Source organism: Alosa sapidissima, chromosome 3, assembly GCF_018492685.1.
Source record: "Alosa sapidissima isolate fAloSap1 chromosome 3, fAloSap1.pri, whole genome shotgun sequence".
Taxonomy (NCBI): Eukaryota; Metazoa; Chordata; class Actinopteri; order Clupeiformes; family Clupeidae; genus Alosa; species Alosa sapidissima.
This window is the reverse complement of record NC_055959.1, coordinates 40858131-40870631: the sequence shown is the minus strand read 5'-3', so window position 1 is coordinate 40870631 and position 12501 is coordinate 40858131. Positions and strand designations below refer to the sequence as shown.

Sequence of the window (12501 nt, the reverse complement as noted above, 5' to 3'; positions counted from 1 at the left end):
ACAATAGAGTTCAGATATGCTACCTACAGACATTTCATTTTCTGGCAGCATGGGTCTCTAGGACAGGGTAATAGAAGAGTGATCCCAAGTTGCTGTGTGTGTAGGATAAGGGATTAATTCCCTGACCCGCAGGGACATCTCTGGAATTTAATTCACCTTCCTATAATGTTGTGTTATTGTAAATAGTTTTGTATTAGTGTTCTTGTACTGCCTGTTCCTTTTAAAACTGTATTTAATTTATTTTACACCGGTGCATCGTTATATTTTGTTTTCATGAAAATAAAAACTTTTTTTTATAATTGATAGACTTTTCATGCTCTTATACATTACATCCACACACTTATAATTTAAAAAGGAGCTGTGGTAATTTACCATTTTGAAACACCAAATGACAGTAACATGGGCAATAATGTTATTTGCAATATATTTATTTACAGAAATTAACAAATTATGGTATTTACAGATGAACCCTTCCTTTTTGTATGGTGCCTTTGAAGCAACATGGGCCATCATTCTAAATTTGCAGTCTCCTGGAAAGCTGATCCTGTGGAAGACATGCAGTGTCATTAGACATACACACCATTTTATAGTTCAACATATTGTTATTAATCTGTATAGTGCTACTTTACCTAGACTGAGTTACAGGCAAGGTTACATAAGGAACAATGAAGGCAGGCAAGGTCACATAAGGAGCAATGAAGGCACATAAGGAGCAATGAAGGCAGGCAAGGTCACATAAGGAGCAATGAAGGCACATAAGGAGCAATGAAGGCACATAAGGAGCAATGAAGGCAGGCAAGGTCACATAAGGAGCAATGAAGGCACATAAGGAGCAATGAAGGCATGCACGTGCATCACATAACAAGACCATTGAATTTCGTCCACATCCTCCACGATGCTCATGTCATGTAGGCTTTGTAAAATATATATATAAATGCTTATATCATGACAATATACAATAGAGAATGTCATGTAGGGTTAGGGTATGGGTCATTCTTAGCAAATGGTGCCATTTGAGGGTGTTAACCTTGCCTAAAAAAAAAATTCACATCTTCATTGATTTTATCATTTCATCTGATGAAGGACATGTTCAACTATGAGAAACATATATTGGGCCAGCTCAGGATGTTATGACATCAGAATTTTAATCAGATTTGTTGTACATGTGTATACACAAATGTCCCCCCGCGTTACTGGACATTTTCATCTCTATTAATAAATGTTTTTAATGGACAGTTATTATAATATTTACATTTTCTGAGAGCTCAACTGTCCCTCACCTTGCCCCTGTAAATATATTTAAAAAAAAGTTTTAATAAATACACACTGTATATAAAATACACGCTCTGATTTAAGACTAGATGGTAATGTTCACACAATTGTTTTAAAAGAAAATAGGAAATTCTATGGAATTTGGTCAAATGTTTAAGATATTGGATTTTGCCAGTTCTTGTTCTGCAAGTAACAACAAAGATATGCAAAACATTTATTGATTTTATTTCATGAATATAGCAAAAACACTGTTGGTAATGGGGTGGACAACATTTAAAAGAACAAATGGGTGGTCATAAAACCCCTGAACAACAATATATTTGAAAGGCAACTCACCTCACCCCCACCCCACCTTCAATCATGAAATGTATTACACTATAAAGAAATATCATAAAAAACATTTTTTTAATTCATATATTGCAAATTTATGAAGCGGACCAGCAACCCAGGTGTTTTTCAATGAAATTCCACACAGTCTTCTCCAGTTGCATGGACCTCTTATTCAAAGGTTGCGGCTCTTTCATGAAGCACACAATCTGATCCTCTCTATACCAGCTAATGTCGTCTCGTAGAGTCGGCCAGCGGAACTTATTTGTGCCGTTCTTGTTCATGCATTTTACTTTTACATCTTCCTCAACCTCCATAATAACTCCGGGATAGGCATCGCCATCATAATTCACAATGCACCACTGCCCAACGTGTTCCCTGGTAATGACCTCAGGTCGAGATGGTTCTTCATGGACACGTGGGGTTGTCTCTCCTACCATGCTCACCTCTTTCAGCCCATAGCATGCACAATCCAGTATACCTCTGTCTGCCTGACTTGCATTTTCATTGTTCCCTTGACTGGAACAAGGGCAGGCTCATCATTCATTTCCTTTACTTTTCCCTCAACCTCTTGTTCTCCCACCAAAAAAAGTTTTGCTGATGTGCCCATGTTCTTCAGCTGGTGGAACATGACCTCTGCATTTGGGATATCTACTCCCTGGCGAACAATCTGGTCAGCGGATCTTTTCAGGCACCCCCCCCCCCCACTCCATCTGGAGCCCCCTTCCCATGGTTGGCCTCAAAGAAGTTCCAGCTGATATCTTTGAAGCCTTTCATAAAAGGCTCTTTCGACATCAAGTAAAAGTTTCCCTTTTGTCTATATTGTGTAGCTGGACCAGCGCTGAACACAGAGGCGATTGATGAGAGGGTATCGTTCCCTCTCCATGTCTAGCACAGGACTGAGATGGGCCCAGATGGCAGGTATCGTTCCCTCACCATGTCTAGCACAGGACTGAGATGGGCCCAGATGGCAGGTATCGTTCCCTCACCATGTCTAGCACAGGACTGAGATGGGCCCAGATGGCAGGTATCGTTCCCTCACCATGTCTAGCACAGGACTGAGATGGGCCCAGATGGCAGGGGGGGGGATCATGCCGTCTGGAAGGGGAGATTGAGCAGAAAGTTACTGGAGACTTTTCAGCTGCAGTGCACGGCACTCCAGTATGAAGGGTTGCTTGTTGGTGCGACCCTCCAAAATGGACTGACTGTATTTCTTCAGAGTACTTGCAAGAGTAGTTCTCACTAAAAACGACATGCAGTAGACATTCATTGTTCCCTAAGCTTTCTCTGACCTGTCTGCAGGCTCCATACTGCCACCGGATATTAAAGACATGCCGCCTAAATCTGAATATGATCATCATGGAATTCACTTACAAGAGCCTCTTCGGTTATCTGCACAGTTTTCTTCACAGTGATCATTGATCTTTTCCCTTCTCCACTGACCACTTTGGTATTGTCTTCCAGAGACCATTGAGTAAGGGCTATCTCTGTGTTTTCCAGGAGGTCTCAGAATTGTGGGTGTTGTGTAGACACAGTCTTCACACTCACCATATGCACAGAGTTTGGATTTGGGATTGCACATTGTTGAGTCTACGATCTCCTCAAGTTTTTTTCCTGCCAACAGACCATGGCTGTACATAGTGTTTGCTATGAACTGTAAGTTCTCGTGGGTTTTGCATTGGCAGGTTTCACGGTCAGATTCTCTGGGCACCACAACCCAAAATCGTCTTAAGTTGCAAAAACTAGCATACGAGATATTATGTGTGTTTTCTGAAAGGAACTTTTGATGTATTTTTTTCATTGTGTCGGTTAGCAGGCGTTTTTGTTCTTTCTTTTTGTTTTTTGTTAGAGTTTGCTTTCTTCCTGTTGTCATTCGACTGACGTCATCTCTTAAATAGAAAGCCTTTACTTTCTGTTTGCATTCAATTGACAATCTATTGGTCTTATTTCTCTCAAAGGTCAGGGGCTCCACCTGCTCTTTGCTTCTTTTGAAAAGCCCAGTGTTGCCCTCTGCAGCCAGTATTTCTTTGTGATCTTTCCCATGACTGTTCTTGCAATGAACTGCCTCTCCCATGACTGTTCTTGCAATGAACTGCCTCTCCCAGTCCTTCTTGGAGTTTTTATATTTACCGTATTTTCCGGACTATAAGTCGCTCCTGAGTATAAGTCGCATCAGTCAAAAAATGCGTCATGAACAGGAAAAAACCATATATAAGTCGCATTTATTTAGAAAAGTATTTCACAAAATCCAAAACCAAAAACAGAGACTATGTAACTGGATTATTGAGGCCAAAAAGATTAATGTTAATGAAGACGAAGGAGTGAAGGCAGCCAAGAGGAGGGCAAGGTAATTGCAAAGCAAAAAATTCACTGAAAGAAAAAAACCATGTGGTACACCAAAATGTATTTAAAATGCTGAGAATACATGCAATCAAGCATTTTGGGCAATGTGGAGTCACAAGCTGGCAGCAGATTAAATGCTCATGAGAGAGAAAAAGATGCAGTTTTAGACATGACTGAAGCAAGCCAGGCATAGGCCTATAGGCCCGACGCTATTGTAAAGCAATTTACAAAAGATTCACTGAACAAAAATGCTGATGTGGTACATGAAAATTTAGCTAAAAATGTGGAGAATGCAATGCAAGCAAGCATGTTGGACGATATTTTGGCACAAGCTGACAACAGAACAAATGCTCACTGGCCACCTAGGAGAGAGCGAGAGAAAAAAAAGATGCACATTTAAAACCAGGGCCTACATTTCAGTGCAGGATTGCAGGGTATTGCGCACAAATTATTACTAAGTATTGAGCATACTAATAAAAGTCCCGCAACTCTAGCCACGAGAAATTCTCACACATTTTACAGCGCTGTCTGACGTTAATCTAATAATGGATCGGCCTGAATGGGACTATTGACTGGACGGACCAACTCTGACTTCAATTGAACCCCATGCAGAGACACACACACGCACGTGCGCAGAACCACTTTCGGGGTGCCTCCCCCTCTCTCAGCAGGATTTGTCACCGCTAAAGTCAAATTATAGCCTACAGGTGCTTCCACATCAACCGCTATCGACAGGAAAGGAAAACAAACGTTTAGCGATCAGGAACCGTCAGGAATTTTGCAAACACAGAAGCATGACAGCCTATACAACACGGGAGAACATGGATGTGTTCTCCATTTGAGGAACGTTATAATCGATTGCGGACGTGAACAGACGGCTACAGGCACGGAGCAGTAGGCCCACTTTCACTTTCTGTGCATATTCACGTGAAAGATAATTAGTAGCAAAACAGCGATTACATGGCAGTGAGTTCTGTTTTCAAATGTTTTCAATCATGTCTAGATAACGGGTGAGGAATGTTTAGGGGACAGACTATCGTAAATCCTCAAATATGGCTGGGCAAAGCACTGCACCTTTATTTGGACCTTGGCTTGTAGGCTATTCGAGTCAGCTATAGGCCTTTATTTTTTGCGTTTTACTGTGAGACATAGGCCTATACTTTTCGCTATAGGAGCGGCATACCGGTAGGCTATCAATGGCAATGGTTCATTAAGTTTCATGTATGAAAGAGTGTCGGGATTTCCATCCGCTTATTGCGAGATAAGGCATCCGCTTTCATTCATTCATGGAACGTGTGCTGTGCTGCGAAGAAAACGTTATTACATATAGCCAAAGAGGTCTAAGATAGCCTACATTTACTTATTTTTTAAATTATGCATGATTTACTTTTTTTATATAAAATGCGTAGGCTGATGCCTGGCAGCAACAATTGTGTTTAAATGTAGGTTATTGCTTCAGCCTCTAGCTCAGAAAGGGGCTGCGTGCGTGACTGGTAGCTTGAGAGCAACATGCTGGAGACTCATGGTGTAGGATGATGACTTTTCATTGGCAACAATATTAAACCAACCAACAATATACATTATTAAGAAGAGCTCTTTTAAATTGAAGTTAAATTGAAGCAAAATTATACTGGCTTTTATTTGTCGAATCTGAGGCCCGGCTATGAATAGAATCCCGGCCATTTGAGGATTTAAGTATGCACGTGTGTTTCAGGCATAGCACAAGCACTAATCTCTGACTGAAAGTGCACAGGACTTGTGCATTTGAGCTCTCTCGAGGCTGTAGACGCTAATGTTTCATGTAGGGTTCATGTCAGTTAATATAAATTAACATTTAAAAACATGTTCAATTATATAATTTTTTTCATATATAAGTCGCACCTGACTAAGTCGCAGGACCAGCCAAACTTTGAAAAAAAGTGCGACTTATAGTCCGGAAAATACGGTATGTCTTATTTCTTGAATTATTGACTCATGTAATATCAACCTCCTTCTAATGCTGTCGTTCACACTCTGCTTGCGCAACAGTGCATCCACTGTAGAACGTGGCGATTCTGCTCTTACTGCTGATTAGATTTTTGTAGTTTTCCTTTTTTCTCTCCTCCCTCTCCACCAAGGCCTCTAGATTTTTAATCTGTTCCCGAAGCCTCCTTCTCCCTTGTTTGACAGCCCTCCGTCCAGCAACAAATTGTCTATAACACAGGAAGCATAATGTCACATTCTGCTGTCAGTAACAATTTAGAATAAATGGCCATTAGTTAATCCAAGTGAGATTCTGTATAGACTATTTACAGCATATTTTTCATCTATTTATTAGGCACACTCATAAGAGTTTCTAACTTCATTCCCTCTATTTCTCACTCACTCTACCCCTCTCTTGGTCTCTCATTATGTCTCACACACACACACACACACACACTTGCACAGTAGGCAAATCATCTAGCCTATATGTTTATTCAAATCCAGATTCTACCTAATCCACATTGAGTTGAATAATCAACTTTCTTCTAACCTTGAAGGCCCTGGTCCTGGCTCTGGAGGACTGTCTGGACTTCCTGGAGGAGTGAACATCGGCTGCAATGTCGCTCTGGAGGACTGTCTGGACTTCCTGGAGGAGTGAACATCGACTGCAATGTCGCCCTGGAGGACTGTCTGGACTTCCTGGAGGAGTGAACATCGACTGCAATGTCGCCCTGGAGGACTGTCTGGACTTCCTGGAGGAGTGAACATCGACTGCAATGTCGCCCTGGAGGACTGTCTGGACTTCCTGGAGGAGTGAACATCGACTGCAATGTCGCCCTGGAGGACTGTCTGGACTTCCTGGAGGAGTGAACATCGGCTGCAATGTCGCTCTGGAGGACTGTCTGGACTTCCTGGAGGAGTGAACATCGACTGCAATGTCGCCCTGGAGGACTGTCTGGACTTCCTGGAGGACTGTCTGGACTTCCTGGAGGACTGTCTGGACTTCCTGTCGCCCTCTGCTCTCTGCAATCTCTTCTTTTCTCGCCATTTTTCTCTCTGTGCTTTTTTTTCTCTTTCACTTTCTTTTTCCTTCCTTTCTCTCCATCCCTCTCTTTCCTGTCCCTTCTCCATCCCTCTCTTTCCTGAGGTGTTCCTGTCTCTTTTCTAGATCAGCATCCCGGCGTGCCCTGTAGCGTCTCTGCTTTTCTTTTGCAGATAATGGTGCCATTTCCTGACAAACACATGCATACTGTTTAAACTCATCTTTTTTTTATTAATAATATAATATAAGTAATGATAAAAAAACATAAAAATACATGTCAAAGACACTGATCAACTAACCCTCTAATAAGTCACCCTATTTTATGTACAGCCAAGAGTAACGGGAGGGGACAGTAACGCGGGGGGACAAATTATACTAAAGTCGGCCATTTTCACTCATGTAATGAACAACAGGCTAGCACATGGTGACTACACAAGAAGATTTTGTGTATATTAATTAGCTATATCTTCAAAATCACAAAAAAATATCAGTTTCCAATATAAATCTGAGTAACGTAGGGGACATGTTATGCTTGCCCGCATTAGTAAGCCACTCTAAAACCTTAAAAAAGTGTTGATTAAAGAGAGATACTCACTCTGCTCCTTGTAGTTGCTTTCCCTCCAAAAATGAATCCTACTTCCTGAGTGTCAGGTGACTAAAGGAACAGTCAGGGGGCGTGTCCAGAAGGATTTTCATCAAAGTAACGCGGGGGGACAGTGAACTCAGGGACAGACCATATTTCAAGATTTTCAATATTAAAATATATTTTAAATTTAACAAACAGCATGTGGTGAGATGTATTATCAATAGTTATTTGCAATTATAGTTAAAAACATAAAAATTATTTGATTTTTATTACTTATATTTGCAACTGAAGTTTAAAAAAACTGACTGGGGACATGGCATTTTAGAGTGCTTGTACCACAGTCAGAGTAATTATTTAAGTGTTAATAAACCCTGATGGCATAAAAGTTGTATTATGTGGTGGAGAAGGGTTTCATTTAGTAAGAAAGCTTGAAAAAATAAGTATTAACCCATTTTTTCACAACTTATATGTGATTATATCATGGGGACACAAATGGAACCATTTGCTAGGAATGACCCGTATAGACATTATGAGCATTGATGGGTTACCTCTGTTCAAGGTTCGCAATTTCAGGGGCTTCTGCAATTGCGCCAAGATGCTCATCTGAAATGAATAAGCAGAGTGTTTCACAACATATGACCGTACATAAAATGGTAAACGCCAAGTTATTAAAAATATACTTTCAGTTATTATCAAACAACATTCACGTAGAATCAACACAATTGTTTTCATTCAGTGACTGACCTGTCTGTCCCACTAGAAATGCTGGACACTTCTGGAGTAGTTAATACTAGAGGGCTTTCCCTTCATTGATGTTGATGTGACTGCTCTCAGTTCTCTCTCATAGCTGGAGAAAACAGAGCAGTACATGTTAGAATGTCTCACTTAAACCACAAACAAAGTGCATTCATTTTATGACCGTGAAGAAAGATTTATTTTGGTAGATGCATTGACTAAAGTTCAATCAAAGCAGTTCTGTCCGTATTTTATTGTTCTGCATGATAATGACTTTGACCCTCATTGAGCGGTCTCAATGGGCTGGCTGGTCTACCTTGCTCCATTCACAAGTGTAATGGACTAGTCTACCCTTCCCCCATTCTGAGGTGTAGGCTACACTCATATGGTGAAAAACTTTCCCTTTAGACAATTTAGTATAGACTACGTCTACAATTAATAAGACTACAGGACAGGCCTCAGGATGTGAACGTCACCCTTGGAATTGGCTACCCTAGCATTATCAGATTAGGATACATTTAGGCTACAAAGCAAAAGCAATGAAAAATAACTACAATTTACAGTGCCCTTTGCCTGTGATCCGTCATAGCAGATTTATGTTACAACGTAGCCTAGCCTTTTTCATCGACGCGAGGAAAAGTATCCCAGACGTCGTTCTAGCGTTATGCACAACCATGCTATAGTTAGCCAAGCAACTATAAAACTTAGAATTTACACAATAAACTGTATAGGTTTACACGAACAGGCCGAATTACCTGTCGAGAAGAAAGCAGGCAACTTCGCCGTCCCTTTTAAAATCCTTGCTCCGAGCTCTTTCCATCTTGGAAAAGCCACTCCAATATTGACTTGGTCTGTTGTTTTTCCCTGTCGTCGTTTTAATTATCTTTTTCGCTTCCTTGGCGACTCCTTTTCATGTCCTCGAGAATAGGTGTAATCCTCCATCTTCAGCAGACTTTCAAATCTGCCGGCAGTCGCGAGTAGACAAATCAGGCAAAGTGTTCCCTACAAGCGCGAAAGGCGGAGCTCGAATTTCCAGGAATGTCCCTCGTTGGCGAATGTATTTCAAAGATGGAGGCGCAACATGGATTCAGCCATTCGCGCGACTCTCGTGTATGTATTCCGAATAGCAGATTCTACACTTACAAGAATACTTTGATTAGTAGGTGGAAATAATTACACATGGATGAGCACATGTTTTTGAAAGAACAAAGGGGTTTTTGCTAAGAATTAACTAAAAAAATTACACAATGTAGCTTTAAGGAGAGACACGGCAGGTGAAAACATAATTTTTTCATGCACTGGTCAATTTCGAGATTTTGAGCTAGTTTGTTACCTTAGCATGTATTTTATCACACTACTACAACAAAAAAGTCCGATTTACTCATTTAGGTGTTATTTCATTATATTGTGTCTACTTGCGCCTGTATATTTCTCCTAAATTCAGCAAAAGTTAGCATTCTAACCTTGCATGCACTCCCACAACCGTGATCCAAAACATATCATGTGTAGTACCGTTGGAAAGCTCTGTTTTTCCTATATCACGCGATGTGATCCATATATGGACACTTCCTTTGTATCAGCAACGAATCTGTTTTCTCAAAATGAGTTCTCTCTCCAACTCGGAGCACGAAATCTCCACACTCAGAAGTACTAACATACACCTAACTTTCTAGACGTATGCCTAACTATATTTAGAAGATTTTTAGAGAGGGGTTTGTTGATATATTATTCCTAGCCTGACTTGCATGACATTTTATGCCTAAAAACATGGCAACATTTTTTAAGGGCTATTGACAGCATTTTCTGATTTACAGGATAACAAAAGTAGATATTCATAAATCCCTCTGTAATTTTTCCCCATCTAATATCTGAACACAATGAAAACATAATTTTGAACCTGGCTGTATCCAATGCAATTTTAAAATGTATGCAAATTAGCACATATTTAATTAGATAATGCCTAATTTGCATATGTAAACATTAAATTACAGACTTGTAAAACACTTGTAATACATTTTTTTTCTCATATTAATGTAAGTAATCAACTGGGGAAGTTTCATAGTGAATCTGCTTGTTACAAAATGTACCCTATTCACCTGTAGTGTCTTGCCTTAAGTTGTGCCTTTTTCAACCATCATTCTTCTAACCATTTTCAACCACTTAACAATCGTTTTTTGGATTACTGGAGTCCATGCTTTGTCTGCTACTACCAACCTACTTACCTGCCTGCTACTACCAACCTGCTTACCTGCCTATCTGCTTGCTACTACCAACCTGCTTACCTGTCTGCTACTACCAACCTGCCTGCTACTACCAACCTGCTTGCCTGCCTATCTGCTTGCTACTACCAACCTGCTTACCTGCCTATCTGCTTGCTGCTACCAACCTGCTTACCTGCCTGCTGCCTGCTACTACCAACCTGCTTACCTGCCTATCTGCTTGCTACTACCGACCTGCTTACCTGCCTGCTACTACCAACCTGCTTACCTGCCTGCTACTACCAACCTGCTTACTTGCCTATCTGCTTGCTACTACCAACCTACTTACGTGCCTGCTGCCTGCCTTGCCCTGCTTACCTGCCCTGTTTACCTACCTGCTTGAATCCCATCTCATCCACCTGTAAAAGGTACAATTTAAGTTTCTCTTTTGGTTATGGTTATTGACGCCTTTGTCCAAATCTTTTTTGGATAGCTTGTCAAAGAAGCAAAGCAATACATTCCAACTAAGAGTGGCCCGCCACTACAATAACTTTTGATTGAATTTATATCACCTCCTAATGCTACAAATTCAACAAATGACCATTTTTAGTTCTTTACAACCTATAAAATGTCTTGAAACTCTGTTGTGCATAATAATTTGGAACAGTGCATTTTGAGTTTTTTATTTTTGAAAAAATAAAAATAAACAAAAAATACTGTTCATTGGGAGGTTTGTTTAATAAAATTGTGCGATTTGTGTAAAAACCAGAGGGGGGATGATTTTGAATAAGTTTGTAACCCCCCCCCCCCCCCCCCAAAAAAAAAGAAATGAACGAACGATTCATAGCCTAGTAATGTCATGGCTAATAATACCCTATATTATTTTTGCCACCTTTGTAACGTTTTAGTTTACCGTGGTGTATGACTTTAAACAGCGAGTGTGCTTGGTATGATGATCAGCTCCTCTAATGCAGGGTAGGACTACGTTTTGACAAGCATACAAATTCACCTTGTTCTTGTCCCATCTGAAATGACTTCTCTACTTTTGCTGCCTCCATCCTTTCTGTATTTGTTGTGTAAAAAAACATTGTATATGATGGCACTGAAGTCTTAAGTTAGTGAATTGGCTAACAGTGTTAGTTGGTAACCAAATAGCCTACACATTGAGCTACACGCTGCGTAGGCTACGTGCATTCTCTCTCCTGCTGATTTGCGTTCAGTAGCCAAGTGCGTAATATTGCAAAAGCCTACAGAAAATAAATAGCCTATCATACTGTCAGTTAATTGCCTACAGTGCAGTGAAGAGTTTGGAGAGTAAAGTTATAGGGCAACTTGAAGTTTTATGAAAATAATTTACGAACCAGAACATAAAGACCATGAAGCTTCTATTTCTTGCAGCTGTTAAAACACCCGCTAGATAGTTTAAATACCCACCAACGTTCGTTTTTGCAGTACAGATTATTTCTAAAAGTTATTTGTCTACTACTGGCTGATTTATCAAATGAGTGCTTTCTCGTTCGTCCTCCGCAAACTACAGGTGTTTCAGTAGAGAGCCATTGAATAAGCAATGCCAAGCAATTTCTGTAACACTTTTTGTGACATTCAGCAAATATCTCCTCATTTAATGTAAGTTCCTTCGGACAATAGGCCTACGTTCTACTCTACGTGCAGTTGTCCTCCATCTCAGTTGCATCAGTTTTCTAATTTTGAAGGTTCTAAAACATTATGCTTCACTGAATCCTTCTCGTTTTCTTTCATTTGTCCAGCTAACTTTTCCATTGAACCTAGCCATTTATGATGGATTACACACTCGACATTCTGAGATGTCCTGCACGATCAAGGCCAAATTAAGTTATCACGCAGCCACTGTGTCAGCAGCATCAGTGCTGACGGTGACGGTGCGTTTCTGATGTCAGATTATTATGTAGGCTAGCCTACTAGACTGTTCTCACGTTGCAGCGCTTTACTTATATGAAGTAGCATTAATCAATATGAGGGGCAGAGGGGGATAAATGTTGTCCCCCCCGACGATAAAA

The 12501-nt window shown here is 40.4% G+C and overlaps 1 long non-coding RNA gene across 1 annotated transcript; it reads right to left on the bottom strand.

The window, feature by feature from the left end:
- Positions 1-386: 386 nt before the first annotated feature.
- On the bottom strand, positions 387-9063 carry LOC121705472. Its single transcript, XR_006030804.1, has 4 exons — positions 9023-9063; positions 8277-8379; positions 8081-8135; positions 387-544 (listed from the first exon to the last, which is right to left on the bottom strand). It is a non-coding gene; the product is annotated as an uncharacterized LOC121705472 (long non-coding RNA).
- Between the last annotated feature and the right edge of the window lie 3438 nt (positions 9064-12501).